Source organism: Symphalangus syndactylus, chromosome 18 (assembly GCF_028878055.3).
Source record: "Symphalangus syndactylus isolate Jambi chromosome 18, NHGRI_mSymSyn1-v2.1_pri, whole genome shotgun sequence".
Taxonomy (NCBI): Eukaryota; Metazoa; Chordata; class Mammalia; order Primates; family Hylobatidae; genus Symphalangus; species Symphalangus syndactylus.
This window is the reverse complement of record NC_072440.2, coordinates 12128725-12147935: the sequence shown is the minus strand read 5'-3', so window position 1 is coordinate 12147935 and position 19211 is coordinate 12128725. Positions and strand designations below refer to the sequence as shown.

General features: G+C 51.8%; 1 long non-coding RNA gene across 3 annotated transcripts in view; it reads left to right on the top strand.

Annotated features, from left to right (window-relative positions):
* The first annotated feature begins 14570 nt into the window (after positions 1–14570).
* The window catches only part of LOC129467574 (uncharacterized), a 170112-nt gene continuing 165471 nt past the window's right edge, over positions 14571–19211 (top strand). For 2 of the 3 annotated variants that reach the window (XR_010116880.1, XR_010116881.1), the window contains exons 1-2: positions 14571–14737; positions 18041–18218. This is a non-coding gene — a long non-coding RNA (uncharacterized lncRNA). Of the gene's footprint in view, positions 14738–14761; positions 14940–18040; positions 18219–19211 lie in introns of those variants that run through there. The other variant, XR_010116882.1, reaches the window with a different exon arrangement.

The following is a 19211-nucleotide window of genomic DNA, read 5'->3' as shown; positions in this document are numbered from 1 at the left end:
CCTCAAAATGCAAAAGTTACAGCCACAGAGCATGATACTGGCTCAGTCAAAATGGGAAAGACAGGAAATCTGTGGGTGGAAGATGTGAACAATTTTCCCATGGATGGCCGTCAGGTGCGGTGCTGTCTGAGATTTCAGGCATCTGCTGGGGGTCTGGGGACGTGTCCCCCATGGATAACGGGGAGCTATTTTACATTATGACAGTGTACAATATCACATAGTGGCTGCTGAGTTAAAAAGTTAAAAAATAAAAAGGTTCTATTGTTTAAGGGCTTTTTTGAAGCACGATGTTCACAGTAAGCTGATGGTCCCTCCTGGATGGGCCAGGGGACAGTTTTTGAGGAACTGGTATCCGTGGGTTTCTGCTCTGTCATGGGGGTTGGGTGGTCCTGAGAGCAGCTGGAGGCCCTGGGCTGCACCCTTGGAGGCTCTAGCCGAGGTGGCCTAGGGGAGAGTGTGCCTGGAAGCCCATCTTAGTTTGCCTTTTCCCGCTGGGCACCCTTGGGTTCCTCCCAAACAGCCTGTGGCCCTTCACGAGAGGGCGAGGCCAGGCAGGCCCCCTTCTGGATTCAGCGGTGAAACGTCCAGTCATTTGGACAGCCACCGCAAGCTGGTGTTGGCCCCTTCAGTGGCTGCTGTGTCCTCACACCGGGAGCCACTCCTTGGAAAATGGCCACTTTAAGGAAGAACCACAACTGGTGGCTTCAAGCGACAGAAAGTTATCTTAAAGTCCTGGAGGCCGGAAGTCCAGGCTCCAGGGGCAGGAGGGCTGTGCTCCCTGGGAATGCCGTGTGGGGGAGCCCTCCTGGCAGAGTCTGGCCATCTGCGGCACTCCTGGCTTGTGGCTGCGTGGCTCCAGTCTCTGCCTACATCCTCACGTGGCTTCTTTTGTGGTCTCTCTCCACACAGCTGTTCTGGCAAAAACATGAGTCATCTTGGATTGGAGTCCACCTACTCTAGGACGACCTCTCCTCAACTAATTCCATCTGCAGCGGCTCTGCTTCCAAATCAGGCCACAGGCTGAGTCCCTCAACCTATCTTTTGTGGGGAGATGCAATTCATCTTTAGGCTTTATAACATGCATTTTCCTCATAAAACTAATACATATTCTCAGAGTATTTTTCAAAGATGGAAAAAAGCATAAATACCCATAACTTCTCCCAGATAATCAATAATAACATTTTTGGACAATATTGGAACATACTTTATATATACTTCTGTTCCCTTTTACTTTTTTTCATGCATTGAGAATTTCTCCATGTTGTCAAGTATTCTTCAAAAACAACCTTTAAAAAAAAAAGCCCACAGACACCGCGGAATACCACACAGCCATGAAAAAGAATGGAACCATGTCCTTCACTGCAACATGGATGCAGCTAGAACCTGTTATCCTAAGCAAATTAATGCAGGAACAGAAAACCAAATACCATGTTTTCTCACTTGTAAGTGGGAGATAAACATTAGGTACAGATGAACACAAAGATGGGAAAAATAGATACTGGGGACTCCTAGGGGGGAAGGTAGAAAAAAAACTACCTATTGGGTACTACGCTCAGTACCTAGGTAACAGATTCACTCATGCTCCAAACCTCAGCATCACGCAATATAACTTCACAACAAACCTGCGCATGTGCTCTCCAATTCTAAAATAAAAGTTGCAAAAAAGAAGAGAAAAAGAAATTCACAGAGTAAAAGTACAAATCGTCAATACACATAAGTAAAAGTGCACAATGTCACTAATAATGGAGAAATACAGATATGAAAATATTTCTGAGTCATTAAACTGGTAAACATTCATTGATACTTTCTTCTGTAATTAAGGATGTGAGTAAATAGCAACTTTTGCATAATGATGATGGAGATATTAATTGGTGAATCCCTTTTGGAGCTCAATTTTAAAATTTTTATCAAAAATATCAAGCATTGGTACTATTCACCTAAGTATTATAATTTTAGGAATTAATCATTAAAGAAGAAATAAAAATCCTCGTTAGTGCACCAAAAAGATGAAGATGTCGGTCTGCCAGGCTCAGCACTGCGGACGATATCACGTGAATCGGATATGAATGTTTCCCAGAGGAAAGCACGTATTCCATGCTTTCCCTCCCTGCTGCTGAGGACCTGAGGTCACGTCCTCTTTGCTGTGCCCCTGACTGCCCGGTGCAGCACCCCCAGCCCGCAGCCCCCACTTCACTTGAGGTTTCTGTGTCTGCCTGTCTCCCTAGACCCTGTTGTTCAGGAGGGAATCAGCAGCCACAGCTCATGGCTCTGAGTTCTGACCATCCAGCTAGGGACCGCCTGGGCCGGTGCCTGTGGAGGCTGCAGGAACATCAGACAGACAGCACGCCCGGGCAGCCTGACTTGCTTCTAGGAAGGGGCTGATTGACCATTGTGCTCGGTGGTGGGGCTCCCCCGCCCTGGAGGTCAGCTGCTCCCTGGGAGGCTCCTGTCTGCCGGCACTGAGCGGGCCGAGGCACCCTGCTGAGGCAGATGGGCTGGGGGTGTTGATTTGACCTAACAAGCTGCAGGGATTGCCCCGAAACATGGTCTTTTCTTTCTGACATAAACACAATCTGTTTCCCCAGAAGTGCTGCCATAAACAGACACCAGGCATCCCAACCAAGTCCACAACACGCTCCAGATACTGTGCCACTTGAGCTCCTTTCCAAGGATTTCTGGAAACGTGGAGCAGAGAGGACCTATCAGGGGACCTTGCACAGCTGTGCACCTGCTGCATGGCTCTGCCCCACACGCACCCCCTTCCCATGTCCTGTGCCAGCATCTGATCCCACCGGCCCCCTCAGAACCGCAGGTGATGCACACCATTCTGTCCCACACACAACTCAGGTTTTGGAGGCCAGGACTCCGCTTCTCTCAGTCTGCGTCTGCCAGGCACAACATCATAAGCCAAGCACCTTCGTGAAGAGACAGAAGTTCAGAGAGGTCAAGTCACTGCCTGAAGATCACACAGATAGAAGGTGGTGGAGAGAGGGTCAACCTAGGAGTTTTTGCTTGAGTCCTTAGTGTCAACCAAAGAGGTCATCCAGCCCAGGGCTTTTCTTACTGAAGACACTTCCAGATCTTTCTAGAAAAAGTGCAGAGGCCGTGTGCACAGTTCTTTGCCTTTTCCCTGTGCGGCATTATCCATTTTCTTCATTAAGTCTTAGCCTATTAATAACCAGCCATTTGTCTTAATTCAATAAAAAGATGATTGATCATATTTGCGACGGTTTCATTGAACCCCTGAAAGTGATGGATGGGCCCTGCAGTGAGGAAGTCTCCAGAAAAGCCACGTCCTTGTGCTCACATCAGAAGCGGCTGTTTCTCTCTCTGTCTCACCAAACACTTGGAGACAGAATTTATTTTTTAAAATATACATTTAGTATCCTCGAGGATGAATGCAGAGAAACACTTTTCCTTGACATCCTGGTTCTGAATCTTGCATCTCAGGATTAGAGGCTGAATTGGGGTCGATTCCCATGGAGGGGCACTTTAGTTTACCTTTCATTGCATTTAGTTACGAGCTGCAGAACCACGTGTGTGTGTGTGTGCGCGTGTGTATGTGTGTTCCTGGGAAGAGGGGTGTGGTTGTTTGTGTCTTAGAGACGAGAAAATGGGGCCTCAGCTGGCGATGAGTGAAGCTGGGCTCACGTAGAGTCCAAATGCAATGCCCCTCCTGGTCGCTGGTGGAGGAGGTGATTGTATGCTGCTTCCACACTATTACCAGGAAAGAAACACATTATTAGGAAGATCAAAGGATAATAGGGGCTCTAAGGAGAGGAGGTGGGGGTGTCCGGGCCTCACCGGTGGATGGGGATGAGTGAGCCCTGTTCTTTTCTTCCTTTGAGAGGATCACATGTTTAAGTGGACTCTCTTTTATGTCCATTTTCTTCCATTTATGTCTCTGAAGATGAAATCAAGAATTTTCATTAGATGATGTATATGCAAGTCTGTAGAACCCACAAGCATAAGAACATCGGAGTGGGTTTTTTTTGTTTGCTGGTTTTGTTTTTTGCCTTGTGGCTCACAGATGTGTGAGGACGTCTGCCTGCCTTCCAGAGCTCTGCGCATGAGGACATAGGGACAGGCCCAGCCATTCTGCGTGGCTGCACCCTCACGGCGTCCACCCCACATCCTCCAGAGTGTGGAGGGAACAGGGTGGGCCAGCAGCAACCCATACTCAGAGCGTGCTGTGCCAGGATCTTCCTCCTGGCTCTCCCGTGCAGCTCCATCCCACAGCCTCAAAACCAGGGATTCTCAGAAGCCGCCCCACAGGATCTAGAGATAAGCAAGCTTGTTCCCGAAGGAGGGGTGCAGAATTCACGTGAGAACTGGGCTTCTCATTAGCCCATCAGCTTGAGCAACTGGTAGAAGATTTTAGACCCAAGATCACCAAATTCTAGGAGGGGTTGGGGTGGGAATATCGATTAACGGAGGACAGGAAGAGGAAGGAGGCCTTATACCCCCTGAGAGATTGGACAGGGTTTGCAAGAGAAGAGGATGCTTTCTGGAACACTGAGCAGGTAAACAGAGTTCTGGAGGGAGCAATGAATTTCCAGGTTCACCACCTGGGCCATGGCTGGACTGATGCTTAGAGAAGCCACATTTGGCAAAGAAAAATACAGGATATCAGCTAAATTTGAATTTCAGATAAAAAACAACTTTTTTTTTTTTTTTTTTTTTTTAGTATATCTCAAATATTGTTAGAGGCACACTGGTAGTAAAAAAAAAACTACTTGTTACCAGGTGTGGTGGCTCATGCCTGCAATCCCAGCACTTTGGGAGGCCGAGGCGGGTGGATCACCTGAGGTCAAGAGTTCAAGACAAGCCTGACCAACACGGTGAAACCCCATCTCTATTAAAAATACAAAAATTAGCCGAGCATGATGGCGCATGCCTGTAATCCCAGCTGCTCAGGAGGCTGAGGCAGGAGAATCGCTTGAACCTGGGAGGTGGAGCTTGCAGTAAGCCAAGATAACGCCACTGCACTCCAGCCTGGGCGACAGAACGAGACTCCATCTCACAAAACAACAACAACAACAACAAAAACAAAAAACAAACAAAAAAAACCCCAAAAAACATAACTGCTTGTTATTTATCTGAAATTCAGATTTAACCACGCATCTTGCATTTTATTTGGCAGCCCCACCTGTGGCTGCTACTCCCAGCTCTTCGTCTCACCGGTCACTCATTTATTCACAAATGAACTCATTTGCTTACAAAAGTTCTATAATTTGCTAGGCACAGGGCCAGACTGGGGAGGAAGGCAGGGTCCCTGTCCCTGCTCATGTTCTGCTGTTGATGGTCCATCAGAGCATTTGTTTTTTACTGTGCGTTACACATCAGGATCACCTGGAGGTCTTGTACTGTTGGCAGGACAATGGGCTTCCAAAAATGTCCAAGTCCTAATCCCTGGATCCTGTGAACATGTGACCTTACATAGCAAAGGGGACTTTGCAGATGTGATTCAGTCAAGGACTTTGAGATGGGAAGATTACCCGGGTGTGCCCACCCTAATCACACGGGTCCTTACATGGGTCAGAGGAAGATGTGACAATGGAAAGTCAGAAGTCGCGAGGCTGCTGGCTTTGAAGGTGGAGGAAGGACCGTGGGCCAAGGAAGTTAAAAAAACACAGGGAAACGACTTCTCCCTTGCAGCATCCAGCAAGGAATGCAGGCTCCCAACACGTTGGTCTTAGCCCAGTGGGATCCCAGCCTACAGAACTGTAAGGTGATGAGTGCGTGCGCTCTGCAGTCACTGAGTTTGTGGTCATCTGATCCAGCAGCTGCAGAAAATGCAGCCTGTTAAAGTAGATTCCTGGGCTCCAGCACCTGACTTCTGAATTCTATAGACCGCAGAGGGGCCTGAGAATCTGCATTTCTAGCACACTACAAGGTGAGGCTGATGCTGCTGGCCTGGGACTCCCCTTTGAGAACCTCAGCCTGGAGCAAAGGTGGTGGAAAGGGGCAGCTATGCTCCGTTGTGCAGGGGACGGAGGGGATGATGATGCTGTTCTTGGCTGACAGTGGCCGTTCTAATGGTGGGGTGGGATTCAGGGTCCCTGGCATGCATGATATGGAAGGGCTGCTGCAGGGCCCAGGCTGGGACACTCAGTCCCTCCAGGTACCAGAGGGCCTTGTAGGGACCATCTCGTTTTCCAGCCTCATTTGCAGACATGGCCCCTGAGTCCAGAGAGTGGGAGGGACTTATCCGGGGTCCCCTGGACAGGCAGTGCCAGCATCTGCACCAGAGCTTGAGTGATTTCATTCCAGGGACTTTTTCTAGGCCACCAGCAAGAGAGAATGGAGGTCCCGGTATGCAGGGAGAGAGTGTACAGGGAGCCTGAGTGCTGAGGACCCTACAGCCTGCGATGTCTCGGCCACATCACAGGCAGAGAGCGCATGGTGGGTGGAGGGAGGGCTCTCATTGTGCCTCAGGATCCCTGGCAGCTCTGGCATGGTCACCCGTAACTGGGACGCAGCTCAGCCTCCAGTCCCAGCCCTGCCTGGCGTGTAATGATGGTTGAGAGCAAGCAGAGAAGTGGCAGCAATTTGTAAATAATTATGCCCCATGAGAAGCCCAGGCTCCCAGAGGGAGTGAGCTGCCCAAGGCCAGGCAGTGGCAGGTGGTGGAGCTGGGGGCGTCACTCGGGCCACCTGTCCCACATCCGGCCTTCCCGCCCACCCTAGCAGCCCTCGGACGGTGACAGGGAGGACAGGCTTGGCTGCAGCCGCACACATTTCATTCTCATCTCCTGCCGATCTCATTCCCTCCCCTGCTGGGCGCTCCTGGCAGTGAATTTATATATAACACGGTGCCCGCCCCTCCCAGCCCATTCCAGGAGAAGCCTCTTTGAAGGCAAAATAGATTCCAGAATGATCGTTCACTCAGAGACATTCATCAGTGAGATGTCCTCCATAAAACTGAAATATCAGGAAATCGCACACACGTGGACCAGGAGCTGGGCAGCGGCTATATTTCAGCGCAGAACATGGGCCACGCGGAATACAAGCGACTGTTTTTGATAAATTAGACCCCAGTTTACACTGTTACTTGCTTGTTGGAGAGAGTGAAATGACCATTCAATCAACATCCCGCCTCCCAGGAAGGCAGGGACAGCGGCCTCATCCCCAATTAGTCGCTGGCACAGCCGCAGGCCGGCTCGCCAAAGGGCCTGGGCCCACTCACGGCGCCCCAGGGAGAGCCAGGCTCAAAACAGTGCGTCAAGGTGACAAATGGTGCCTGGTAAGTTTCCAATCATGGGAATGGGGCCCATGTACCAGAGCCCATCCCTAGCTTACCTCCTCGGCCCCTGGCCTTCCTTGGAGGATCTCCTGGCTGGGGAGAAGGGCTGCTGGCTGGCGCAGGCAGCCGAGACATGCCTGTCCTCTAGGAGGAGGTGGCCACGCCCATCAGGCCCTGAGCCTTGCTCAAGCACTCATGAGGGCTGTGATGGGAGACGGGGTGGATAAGGAGAGTGGCTGTAATCTGCGCCTCCTCGGCGCGATGTGCCTCGTCTCCTACAAGCCTGAGATCTCCCTTAACCACCCTGCAGAAGATGAAACAGCATCTGCAGGCTCTTCACCTGCCTGAGGCCACATCTGAGTCTGGAGGCAACTCTGGGATCCCAACCCAGGTGTCCTTCTCAAATTAGCAGCCAAACCCCTAAATGGCCTGGTCTCGGCTGACCCGCACTTCAGTTATGATCTAAGTCATGAACGTGGTCGCAGAACTGGATCTAGATCTAAAGACAGCAGGTTCAACAGCCCATATTTGTGAACACTTCTCGGTAGGGCAGTCTCTGCTGAGCGCTTGGCTGCGTTCACCCCACTCGGTCCTGTCGAGAGAGGGACTCCTGTTAGGCTGGAGAAGCAGCCAGGCTCGGCGCAGTCAAGGAACTCGCCCTGGCCAGCGGTAAGTGGGCAGCAGAGTCGGGCTGGGGACCAGGTCTGATGATAGAAATGTCTCTGCGTTTGGCCACTGCACCTTCTGCTGCCCGTAGGCCCCAGACTCCCGCGTGGGCACGACTGAGCCCCTCTGCCAGGTAGAGATTTCCATCTGCAGTGGGGGGAAGGGCTGTGAGGACCCCAGTGCACCCACCCAGAGCTCCCGAGGGTGCAGACACGGCACCCGTGCCAAGGGTTGCTCCTTAACAAGGCGTCTCCAGACACGAAGTCGGTACCTGGTGAGCTGCTCTCCCCTCTGATTTTGAACATGCTTTATAGACATCAATTAAGTATTGACTGATAAACGAATGCATTAAGATCCTGAGAAATGACTCCAGGCACAGAAGCAATGACTTGTTACTGTGAAAAATACGGCTTGGAGGCACAGGGATTTCTCACCCATCGATGGCCCCCGGTGCTGTACTTGCTCTGGGCAGGAAATACAAACAGGCAGGAGCAGGATTGGCTGAGACCTGCAGAGATGGGATTTTGAGTTTTGAAGAGGAATTGGACCCGTGGAGTGGAGGAAAGTAGCCTCCAGCTGCCGACCAGCTGCTGATCAGATGCTGCACTGCGGCAGAATGGCCTCTGCCCTCCACACCTCTTGCCTCTCTGCCCACTTCTGCTTTGCTGGTGACCCCTCTTCTGCCAGCCTGGCAACCCCTCTTCTGCTAGCCTGAGGGTGAGCCTGCCCTAGGCTGCCCAGTTCTCTGCCCATGTCCCTCAACACCCGCCATCTCCCCATCCCGTCTTTGCCCTGCCTCCCTGCAGCGACCCTTGGTGGGGTGGGTCCAGCCTGGCCACCCTACCTGCCCTCTGCCCTCCATGCTCCCACCCACCAGAGCACCATCTTCCTGGAGTCCACGTCTTGCTCCCTGTGGTCGCCTGGGTATTTCCACCCAGCGTTCATGCCAGGCTCGCCCTACCTCCCTGTCCTGTCTCAGGTGAGATCCTGGGAGCCACCGGCAGCTGTTGATGTCTGCCTGCCCGTCCCTCCCTCCCTCGTCCCATGGTCAGGGACCCCTCAAGTGCATATTAGTTCAACACCATGCCCCTCAAGGTGTGCTGTGCTGTGCGCTCCACAGGCAGTGGCAAGGGGGTGGGGGTGCACGATGAGGGACCCAAGCTGTCCCGGTGACAAATGACCTAATCACAGGAACCTGTGAGAGCCTGTGGGCGAAGCAGCCACAGATGTGATCAGAGCGACTGTGGTGGGGCAGCCTCCAAATAAGGACTCACAGATGTGATCAGAGTGACTTGGGGGTGAAGTGCCCGAATAAGGACTCATGACAAGATCTCCACTCCCCACGGAGTCCCCACAGGGCACACAGGCGGTCAGGCTGAGCTCCCAGGAGGGGAAGAGGCCCTGCTTACACTGGCCATGGCCTCCCTCCTTCCTGCCTTGCCAGCCCCTCGCCAGCCTGGGGTCCCCACACATGTCTGCCGGCACAGCCCTGTCCCCTCTGAACTCCCTTTTTCTTCCTTTCTGTTGACTCAGCACCCCCTTCCCCCTGGGCCATGCAAGTACCCTGGGCTCTGTCCTCTCACCTCCTCCCAGTCTGTCTCTAGCTCCCGTGGTGATGTCTTCGTTGGGTAGAAGCCAGCCTTCTGGGGAGAACCTGGGTCCTTGCTGCCCGAGTATCTGGTTACCCTTTGCTGGACACATCCACCCACATTTTCCCAGGACAGCCTTCCCTCCACTCCTGGTCTCTGAAGCTGGGGAGAGCAACTTTCCTGGCAGGTGAGGCCCGAGTGATTTAGACCTGAGCAGCTCTGGGCATTGCACTCCTCCAGCCACACAGAGATGGACGTGAGGACTGGGTACACAGAGGCGACACACGGAAATGTTGGCCAGGACCCCGGCTTTCCCTCTGAACTTGTTACTGAGAGGACAGAATGTCCCTGGCTCCTGCTACCATCTTGTCAGTAGAGGGCACCCAGACACCCTACACTGGAAGCTGGAAAGACAGCGTGTGTGCCTCCATCAAGCCATACCTGAAGCCTGGTCTGCACTTGGACTTGTCACTTCTGTGGGTTGACAAAGGCCCTTTTGCCTCAGTGAGTTCTCAATTGTACCTGTATGAGTATCAGTTAATACAGGCCACCTAAACTGCAGACTTGCAGGCTGGGAAGGAGCCTTACCTCCTCCACCTGCCTTCTAGAAGTACCTCCCCAACTGAGGCACAGCTCCAGGGAATGGCCAGTGGGGATAGACCATGGGTCAGGACTGCCTTGAGTCAGGACCTGGGATCTTGCTGCAGCTCCGCTGACCTGTAGAGAAACGCCTGGCCTGTGCAGGCTCCCAGCAACCATGCTGCAGAAGTGGGGCTGGCCCATCTTGAAGGCCCCCTTCTGCTGTGGCATTTCCTGGTGCTGGAGGAATGAGTGTCAGCCGGTGCTCTCTGTCTGGTCTGAAAGGTAGATATGAATTGTGCACTTGATTCTGGCAGTTGACTGTGCTGATTCTCCAGCCCTAATTATAATAAGCATGAGCACGAATGTCTTGAAATACAGACGCACACGAGCTGCCAAATACGGTGAGTCATCATATTCCCAACTTTCAGGCAAGCTTAGGTGCCAGGGTAAGCGACCTATACATCAAAGAGATGAAGTCCCGGTTTCTGCGGGCGGGGGCGGGGAGAGCGCTGGGGAGCTGCTGGCTCTGGGGTGGGAGCGCATATTCCCTCTGTCAGATCAGAGGATGCCTGAGAGGTGACAGAGATGGGGCTTGTTAGTCCTGTGAAATTCAAGATGGGCCTGACAAATCATCTTAATAAAAAGTTCTCTGAAGAGAGTAATTGGGGGAGTTGGGTGGAGTCCTGGCAGCTCCCACAGGTTGGCAGGTGCCGAGGGACAGGCGAGCCTACCACCCCACGGGGAGTGCTGGCACGTGTGCGTGAGCATGAACACGTGTGTAAATGTGTGTATAGTGTGTGCATGTGAGTGTGCGTGTTGTGGGTGTGTGTGAAGGGTGTGTGTATGTGACTGTGTGTGTCAGTGTGTGCATGTGAGCGTGTGTGTTGGGGTGTGTGTGTGGAAGGTGTACAAGCCTGCATGAGTGTGTACGTGAACATGTGTTAATGTGTGCATGTGAGTGTGTGTTGTGGGGATGTATGAGTGTGTGTGGAGGGTGTAGAAGCATGAATGAGTGTGTGTATGCGAACATGTGTGTGTTAGTGTGTGCACGTGTTATGGGGGTGTGTGAGCGTGTGTGGAGGGTGTGCGTATGTGAACGTGTGTAGTGTGTGCATGTGAGCGTGCGTGTTGGGGGTGTGTGTGGAGGGTGTGTAAGTGTGCGTGTGTATGCGAACGTGTGTCTGTTAGTGTGTGCATGTGAGCGTGTGTGTTGTGGGGGTGTGTGTGTTTGTGGAGGGTGTGTGTATGTGAACGTGTGTGTGCAGTGTGTGCATGTGAGCGTGCGTGTTGGGGTGTGTGTGGAGGTGTGTGTGTATGTGAATGTGTGTGTGTTAGTGTGTGCATGCGAGTGTGTGTGTTGTGAGGCTGTGTGTGTGGAGGGTGTATAAGCATGCATGACTGTGTGTATGCGAACATGTGTGTGTGCATGTGAGCATGTGTGTTGTGTGTGCGAGTGTGTGTGGAGTGTATAAGTGTGCATGAGTGTGTGTATGCGAACATGTGTGTGTTAGTGTGTGCATGTGTGTGTGTTGTGGGGGTGTGTGTGGAGGGTGTGTGTCTGTGAATGTGTATGTGTAGTGTGTGCATGTGAGGGTGCGTGTTGGGGTATGTGTGTGGAGGGTGTGTAAGTGTGCGTGTGTGTATGTGAACGTGTGTGTTAGTGTGTGCATATGAGTGTGTGTGTTGTGGGAGTGTGTGAGAATGTGTGTGGAGGGTGTATAAGCATGCATGAGCGTGTGTGTGACCGTGTGTGTGACTGAGCTTGTGTGGCCCTGCACAGTTGTGTGCTTGTGTGCTTTTGCATGTGCAGGCATGTCTGCAGGTGCCGTGTGTGTGCTCACCAGGGACTCTGGCCCATGGGTGCATGTGCATGTGTGTGATGTGCGTGTCCAATGTTGGGGAGACTCTGGACGCACTGACCCTCCTGGGGGCTTCTGCACGGCAGCCTAGACTGTGGGTGTGCCCAAATAGGTGAGGAGGGCTTCAGGCACAGCTGCCTGTGAAGGTGTCTGGAGCTGGGGCCCCACCTGTCTACACCAGGGTCCTGGGAGGGCCAACGGGGCATGGCTCCCCTCCCCAACTCACAGCCGTGTCCTGTGAGGCTGCTGCACACCTGGCTGTCCCATCCACTTTCCTTTGTCCAGCCTGTGTCTTCTCCGCTCTTGCTTGGTGAAACCTGCAAGGCCCACGGGAGCTCCGCCTTCTCCAGGCGTCTTGTCTACAAGCCCCGCAGGCCTCTCTGCAGCCCGGCCACGACGCTTGGCAACCTATCAGGCACTCTCCCCCTCTGCTGTAACAGGGACCCTTGTTTGCGGGGCTCCCCCTCTGTGTCTGTCCATCACTTCCCCCAGGGCAGGGTCAGCCAGCACCTGGCACGGAACAGCGTGCACTGCAGCATCCGTGCTGAGGACGGACCTGGCTCTCACACCCTCCAGACGGCGGCGTGTTTTTGAGGACTTGGATCTCAGCCATCCCTGGGGCAAGGGGGGCTTTGTCACTCTGAACCGGGGAGGTCGCTCCCTCCTCCCGCCCAGCTCTCCAAGTGACCCTGGGCAGGTCCTTCCTTGGGGTCGCCTCTGTAGGATTGAGCTGGATCCTCCCTGAGTTCCCTCTCAGAGAAGCTGGGTTATACCTTAAATTTCCCCTGGAGCTTTCCAGAGCCCCTGGATCCTGACAGTGTCACCCCCAACAGTGGCCAGAAGGCAGAATGAGAGTCCTGCTGTGGTTCCTGGACCTGATATTTCAGGAGATTCTGGGCAAACCCCACAGTCCTCACCTCATTCCTCTCAGCCCCAGCGGGGCATGAATCCTCCCAGCTGGCCCGCAGAGCCATCAGCAGCTCAGATCGCTGAGCCAGCCCCCACGGAGCCAGGGAGGAATCCGGCAGCCAGTTCCAGCTCTGAGGAGGATAAGGGGCAGGCTCATGTAAGGATGGAAGGATGGAAGATGGGATGGGGGAGAAAGGAGGGAAGGGCAGCCGGGCTCTGGGGCTTTTGGCTTCTGCAGCCATTTGGACAGAAGTGAGAAAACTCAGAGGAGAACAGCGTGGTGTGGGGTCAGTGGTGCACTTTGGGACATTGCATGGAGACTGTCAGGTGTGTGCCCCAATCCTCAATCCCCTTCTTCTTCAGCCACAGAGGTGGCCACATGCCATGTCTAAGAACTACTCTGCCAGCTCCCTTTTCAGAGGGTGGCAGCTATAGAGAAATCAGCAGAGCCATAGGCGGGGAAGGGGTGTCTGGGAAAAGCCCCCTGGGGGCTGACCAGGCAGGACCAGCCCCCGCTGCCTTCTGGTCTCACCTTCTTCCTGCTGCCCGGAGCAAGAATGCGACTGCTGCAGCTGGTGACCAGTGGTGACATGGACAATGGCCCATGTGAAAAAGGTCAGAACAGAAAAGATGGACACAGCCTGGTCCTGGTGACCATGGAGTGGCCAAATCAGTCTCTGACAGCTGGTCCTAGACTTTTCTACAAAAAGAAAAATGAACCTCTCTGCAATTCAAGCCCTTGCATTGCAACTCAATCTAATTGCACCTGATACAGACCTGTTCCTTTGGAGGGCCTTGGGACACGTGGAGGGGGTCCATCGCAGATAGGACCACCGGGAGGTGGAGAGGCTAAGATGCTAGCAAAGGGCAGGCCTGTAAGAGACAGCCCTGGAGGGTGGGTGACAGCAAAGCTGACAGAGGGGGTGTTTTAGGAAAAGCCGTGGGATGCTGCATGTCACAGGAGAGCAGACGGCCTGTTGGATTTGGAGACAGTCAGGTCAGGGCCTGACCTAGGACAACTTTGGGGTGTGAGGTAAGGACCTGGGGCATAGTACTAGGTTATTAAGGGGAGAGAAGGAGCCTACAGTCCGTGTGAAAACGCTTTTGAGAGAGGCGAAGGAGCTGGGAGGCTCTGACGTAAAGATACTGAAGAACAGCCTTGGAAGCCCCCAGAAAACGCGAGCTTTTAGAAAACAAGAAGGAAGGGCTGGTGCAGAGGGTGGGTCCAGGGCACTGCAGCGGGATTGGCCTCTGGTCAGAGGGAGTTTGCGGTAGGGAAGGCAGGGGAGGGGAAGATGTGAGTGGGTTTGCACATGCACTGCTGTGAGATGAGAGGGTTTGTATTAGTCAGGGTTCTGCAGAGAAACAGAGCCGATAGGATAAACGTACATAGGAAGAGATTCGTAAGGAGCTACTTCGTGCAATTCTGGAGGCTAAGTCCCACGATCTGCTGTCTGCAAGGCGGACACCCAGGAACGCTGGCAGTGCAAGTTCCAAGACCTGAGGGCCGGGATCCAAGGGTGTGGACTCCAGTCAGAGTCTGAAGCTCTGAGAACCAGGAGTACCAATGGCCAGAGACAGTGGATGTCTCCCCTGGGTCAGGCAGACGGAAGCCAAACGCCCTCCACCTTTTTGTCCTACTCAGGCTTCCACAGATTGGACGAGGCCCACCCACCTTGGGGAGGGGCCAGCTGCTGTGTTCGGTCCACCAATGCCAACACTAAGCTCTATCAGAAACGCCCTCACAGACACCCCGGAAGTCACGTACCCACTCTCCAGGTGCCCTGGGGCACAGGCAAGCTGCCGAGCCAGTTATGCCTCAGAGCTCCTGCTGCCCCGCCTGCTTTCTCTCGGAAACGTGAAGTGTGGCCTCAGCTGAAAGTGAGGTGAGCGTGTGAGTGTGAACATGTGTCAGTGTGCGTGTGCATGGGAGGAGTGTGTGTGCGTTTGATGACGGTGATGGAGCCCAGTGACCCATCGTCCGTGGAGTGTCAGAGCCTCCTAGGATGGCCACACTGAAGGTGCGGAAGGAGGAGGCTGGCCCAGCGTCAGGCGTTTCCAGCATCCGCGGGAGTGAAACGGAGGCTGGTGGGTGGTTTGATGTGCTTCTTTCGGAATGGATCCTGTAGATTCTTCTCCCTCCCAGTCTCCGCTGCCGCTAGACGGCACAGCGCTGGAAGGAGGACACCGCGAGTGTTGCTTGTTTGCTTACAGAGGGTGTGCAGCAGCAGCAGCAGCCTGGGGCCAGCTTTCGGAGCACTAAGGATATTTCAGGGTTTTAAGCCAAGGGATGACACAGTGGGCTTAAATTCAGAAAAAAAAATGCTTCTGGTGGCAAGGACAGGGAGAGACTGAATAAGTTTGGGGTAAGTGGCAAAATCAGAGAAAGAAACCTTCCAGGAGGTCTGAGCCCAGGAAAGCAACTGTAAGGATCCAAACTGACAAAGTCATCCTGGAGGTGGAGGCATCAGGCCCAGCCGGAGAGATTGTGAGGGCGAAGAACCTACAGCACCCATCGTGAAAGAAAAGAAACAAGCTCAGTTTTGAGTATATTGCATTCTTCACTTGGGGGGAAAAAGGAGCTATAAAAATTGCAGGCAGGTGTGCATCATGTCTTGGTAATTTCCAAAGGATTGCTTTTACTGTGGTAGGCACATAAAAGATTTTAAAAGCAACTGCTCTACGTGTACATTATCGACTGCTCCTGGAACCTTATGGCACCAAGGCAGAGCTTTGCCATTAACCACAGCTCCACGGCAGCAGGGTTACGCCGGCAGGTAGCTGAGGGAACGTGAGGACATCAGAACTGGGGTTCACAGGAGGCAAAAACCTGCAGCTGCTTGTAGGAGGCCTCAGGCTTCCTGCACCTGCCTCTGTTATCCCGTGGATTGGGGCAGCCAGTACAGCAAAGAGCTGGCCCCCGGAGCGCACAGCCTGCAGGGAAACAGACAGGAAAACAGATGATGAGACGCCCTCTCATCATAGCAGGCACTATTTTACCGCGGCACGGCAGGAAAAGCACCTAGATTGGTTGGGGCATCTGTTGAAATGAGGTAGAGAAGTTTCCTTCTGCACAGTCTCCTGAGTTCTTTCCAGGGGAAGTGACGAAGAGGTGACGTTGTTGTTGCTCAGAAATTTCTTGACAGCCTGCTTGGGGCAGAACGTGGGGATCTGAAGGGTGCAAGTGTGAGCACAATTCTTCATGGATTGTTGTGTGAGATGATGAGAAAGGAACTCACCCATCTTTCTGGAGGGAGGAGGAAACATGGGGACGGGGGGGAGCCAGAGGTGGCAGAAGGTGACACACGCCCCAGAGTCACCCCTTCTATCATGCCCGATGTCTGTGAGGCTGCTGAATTTCCAGCCTGCTTGGCCATGAGTGGGTCTGCGGAGAAACCGGTGGGAGCTCCAGCCTTCGGGTATAGCTGGGGGCATGAATGTCTGACCATGCCCTTGAGCATGAATGCAGAGAGGCATTCAGGAAGATGGGGGTTTGAACAATGTCTCCCAAATTCAGAGAGGCAGAAAAGACCCTGGCTGACACCTGAGTTTCTCGTGTTACTTCATGAGGTGTAGATGATGTGATGATGCAAGAATCCACAACTGCTCCAGGCAAATCAGTAGGATTAATAAGAGATCACTGGTTAGATTTTTCATTCATTGAAGTTCCATTTCATTCTTTTTTGAATCTATCCATTTTATTGCAGGCAAGTCTTTGATTCCATCGTATTTTTGAAATATTTGCTATACATATTGTGCGTGACAGCCCACATATCTGAAGTCTGACTTTGTTCTTTTCTCCTCGTTTCCTGTTTTGGCTGAGTTTTGCTATGTCTGGCTGGCTAGTTTATTTCTACAATTGTGTGATTTTTAGTTATGAGCTCATATGGATTTGATATCTATGGTAGGTCCCTGGGGAAGCAAGCTTTTTCAGGACATGAAAGGGCCTCAAATATTTGGGGAGAATTTTCTCCTTGTGCCAAATCCAGGGCTGAGAAAGACACTTTTCACGGCTTTCTGCTTCTGTAGGACTGTTCCTCCATTCCCCACTCATCTTTTCCTTCTCTCTAGCCCTTCCCGACTCCTGGCTTCATGGGAGGGTAATTTCCAGTCCAGCTATCAATGACTGGGAAAGAAATATTAACATTTCCCTGGTTGATTTTAGATGTATTAGCTTCTTCTTGCTTAACGTTGGTGACTGCTTTATATATTTTAAGCTAAATTATTATGAGCATACAAATTGATCATTTTTCATCTCCCTGGTAAAACACTTACTCTTTTCATCCTTTCACTTTTTAAAAACGTAAAAGCAGTATTTTAAATTCAGAAATAATTTTATGTATTTATGAGGCTCAAAGGGATGTTTTGATATGTGTATACACTGGAGAAAGGTTAACTCAAACTAATTAACATGCCCATCGCCTTACCTGCTCATCGTTTCTTCACTTTTCATCCAGCTAGGTGGCGTAGGGTACCGCAAGTTGATTTAATCCTAGCTCCTCTGGGGAGATGAAGAACATGAGAACCATCATTCTGAGGACTCTGCTGGGTCTGAGCCCTTGCTCTTGCCTCCAGGACCCACCGGCATTCCTTTCCCTAGCAAAAGGTGGAGGCCTCTGTGGGCTCACGACCCACACAGCCGCACCTGTGAGTTGCATGTTTACAAACGGCCTGTCTCCTGGAAATAAATCTTTGCACTTTTCTCAGGAAATATAGTCTATAAATCACTGTGACATTTAAGATGAGGATCGCCTCCTCCCGCTCCTCTGCCTCTAAGTATAGGCCCCCACGCTTGCTGCAGAGCCTGGGAGGTGGCCAGCCCTACTCTGTCTGGCTGGGGTAGGGACAGTCATTTAGAGTTGAAATCACTGACATCTTCAAATGTCAGCCTTGTCACCACCAAAATGACCTTGCATTGCAATGAGCGGAAAGATGACTTTGTGAAACGTTAAGCAGGTGAGTTGCCACTGCTTCATATTCATCCTGGTCTTAGAATCCCACTGTTGTCACTTTGGCATTCGCTTTTTAATGCTGTGATGATTAATTTTATGTGTCACCTTGGCTGGGGTAGGGTGCCCAGTTGGTTGGTCAAACACCAGTCTAGATGCTGCTGTAAAGGTAATTTTCAGATGTGATTAGCATTTAAATCAGTAGACTTTAAGTGAAGCACATTACTCTCCGTCATACAGGTGGGCCTCATCCAATCAGTTGAATTCTTCAAGAGAGAACAACTGAAGTCCCTTAGAAGGAAAGAGTTCTGCCTTCAGACTGTCTTTGAACTTCAGACTGTAGCATCGACTCCTGCCGGAATTTCCAGCCTGCTGGCCAGCTCTGCAGATTCACACTTGCCAGCCTCCGCACAATCATGTGAGCCAATTCCTTAACTTCTCTTTCTCCATGTATCCCTTTGGTGCTGCCTCTCTGGGGAGCCCTGACTAATATGCATGCAGATGATACGATGCCCGGCCTTCTGAATACATGCACTAAATCCACCACTTTCCCCCATTTATAGATTTGGATTGACACACTAACTTACTCATATCTGCAAGTATAAATAAAAAAAAATTGCTGGTGCCAATTTCAAAGTTTTGCCATGAGGTAGCTTGAAGGAATGACATTTTAAGTAATTCGCTCAAGGCCGTAGGACATGCGATCAGGTTGTAATGCCAAGCAACTCTTATTGGGCCCTCTGCTCGGATGCCCTTCACGTCTACCACCTCAATGGATTAGAGCTCTCCCTGCAGACACCCCTAGCGCCAGCTCCTGCCTATCGTTTCTTTAATGTGCTCATCACGCTCCAACATGTCATGTATTTACTGGCTAAATTGCCTTTTTTTATGTGTTTTCCTCAGATAAATGTCAGCTCACAGAACCTAGCACCTGGCACATAGTAGACGCTTAATTCCATATCTGTTGGAATTGATGCAAATAAATGAATTATTGTCAAGAGGGAGGGAGAGAGAGAAAGAAAGAGAGAGAGAGCTGTAGCTCAGGGAGTCAAAGTGCAGCAGAATGAGTGAATGAGTTTGGGGCTCTGTCAGACCAACTTCAAGTTCCAGCTCAGCCACATGCAGGTCAGTTAGCCTCTCTGCATCTTGTTCTTCACATCTGGAGTGAGTAGTATGACTTGGAGTTCAGTACTCGCCCAGAAAATGAAGAAAAGCACAGAGCACAAGCCTGGGGTATAGTCCACACTCAGTGTGAAGGGCATGTCTTATTTTTGTGGGATCCCATAGCACTCTGCTGGCAACCTGTTGAAAGCACCTTCCCCACCTTGGAGTAATTTGTCTTATAGGCACTTTTGTATTTTGTTAATATTTACAGTTGTATTATAAGCCTCTCTTTTTCCCCATTGAGCCT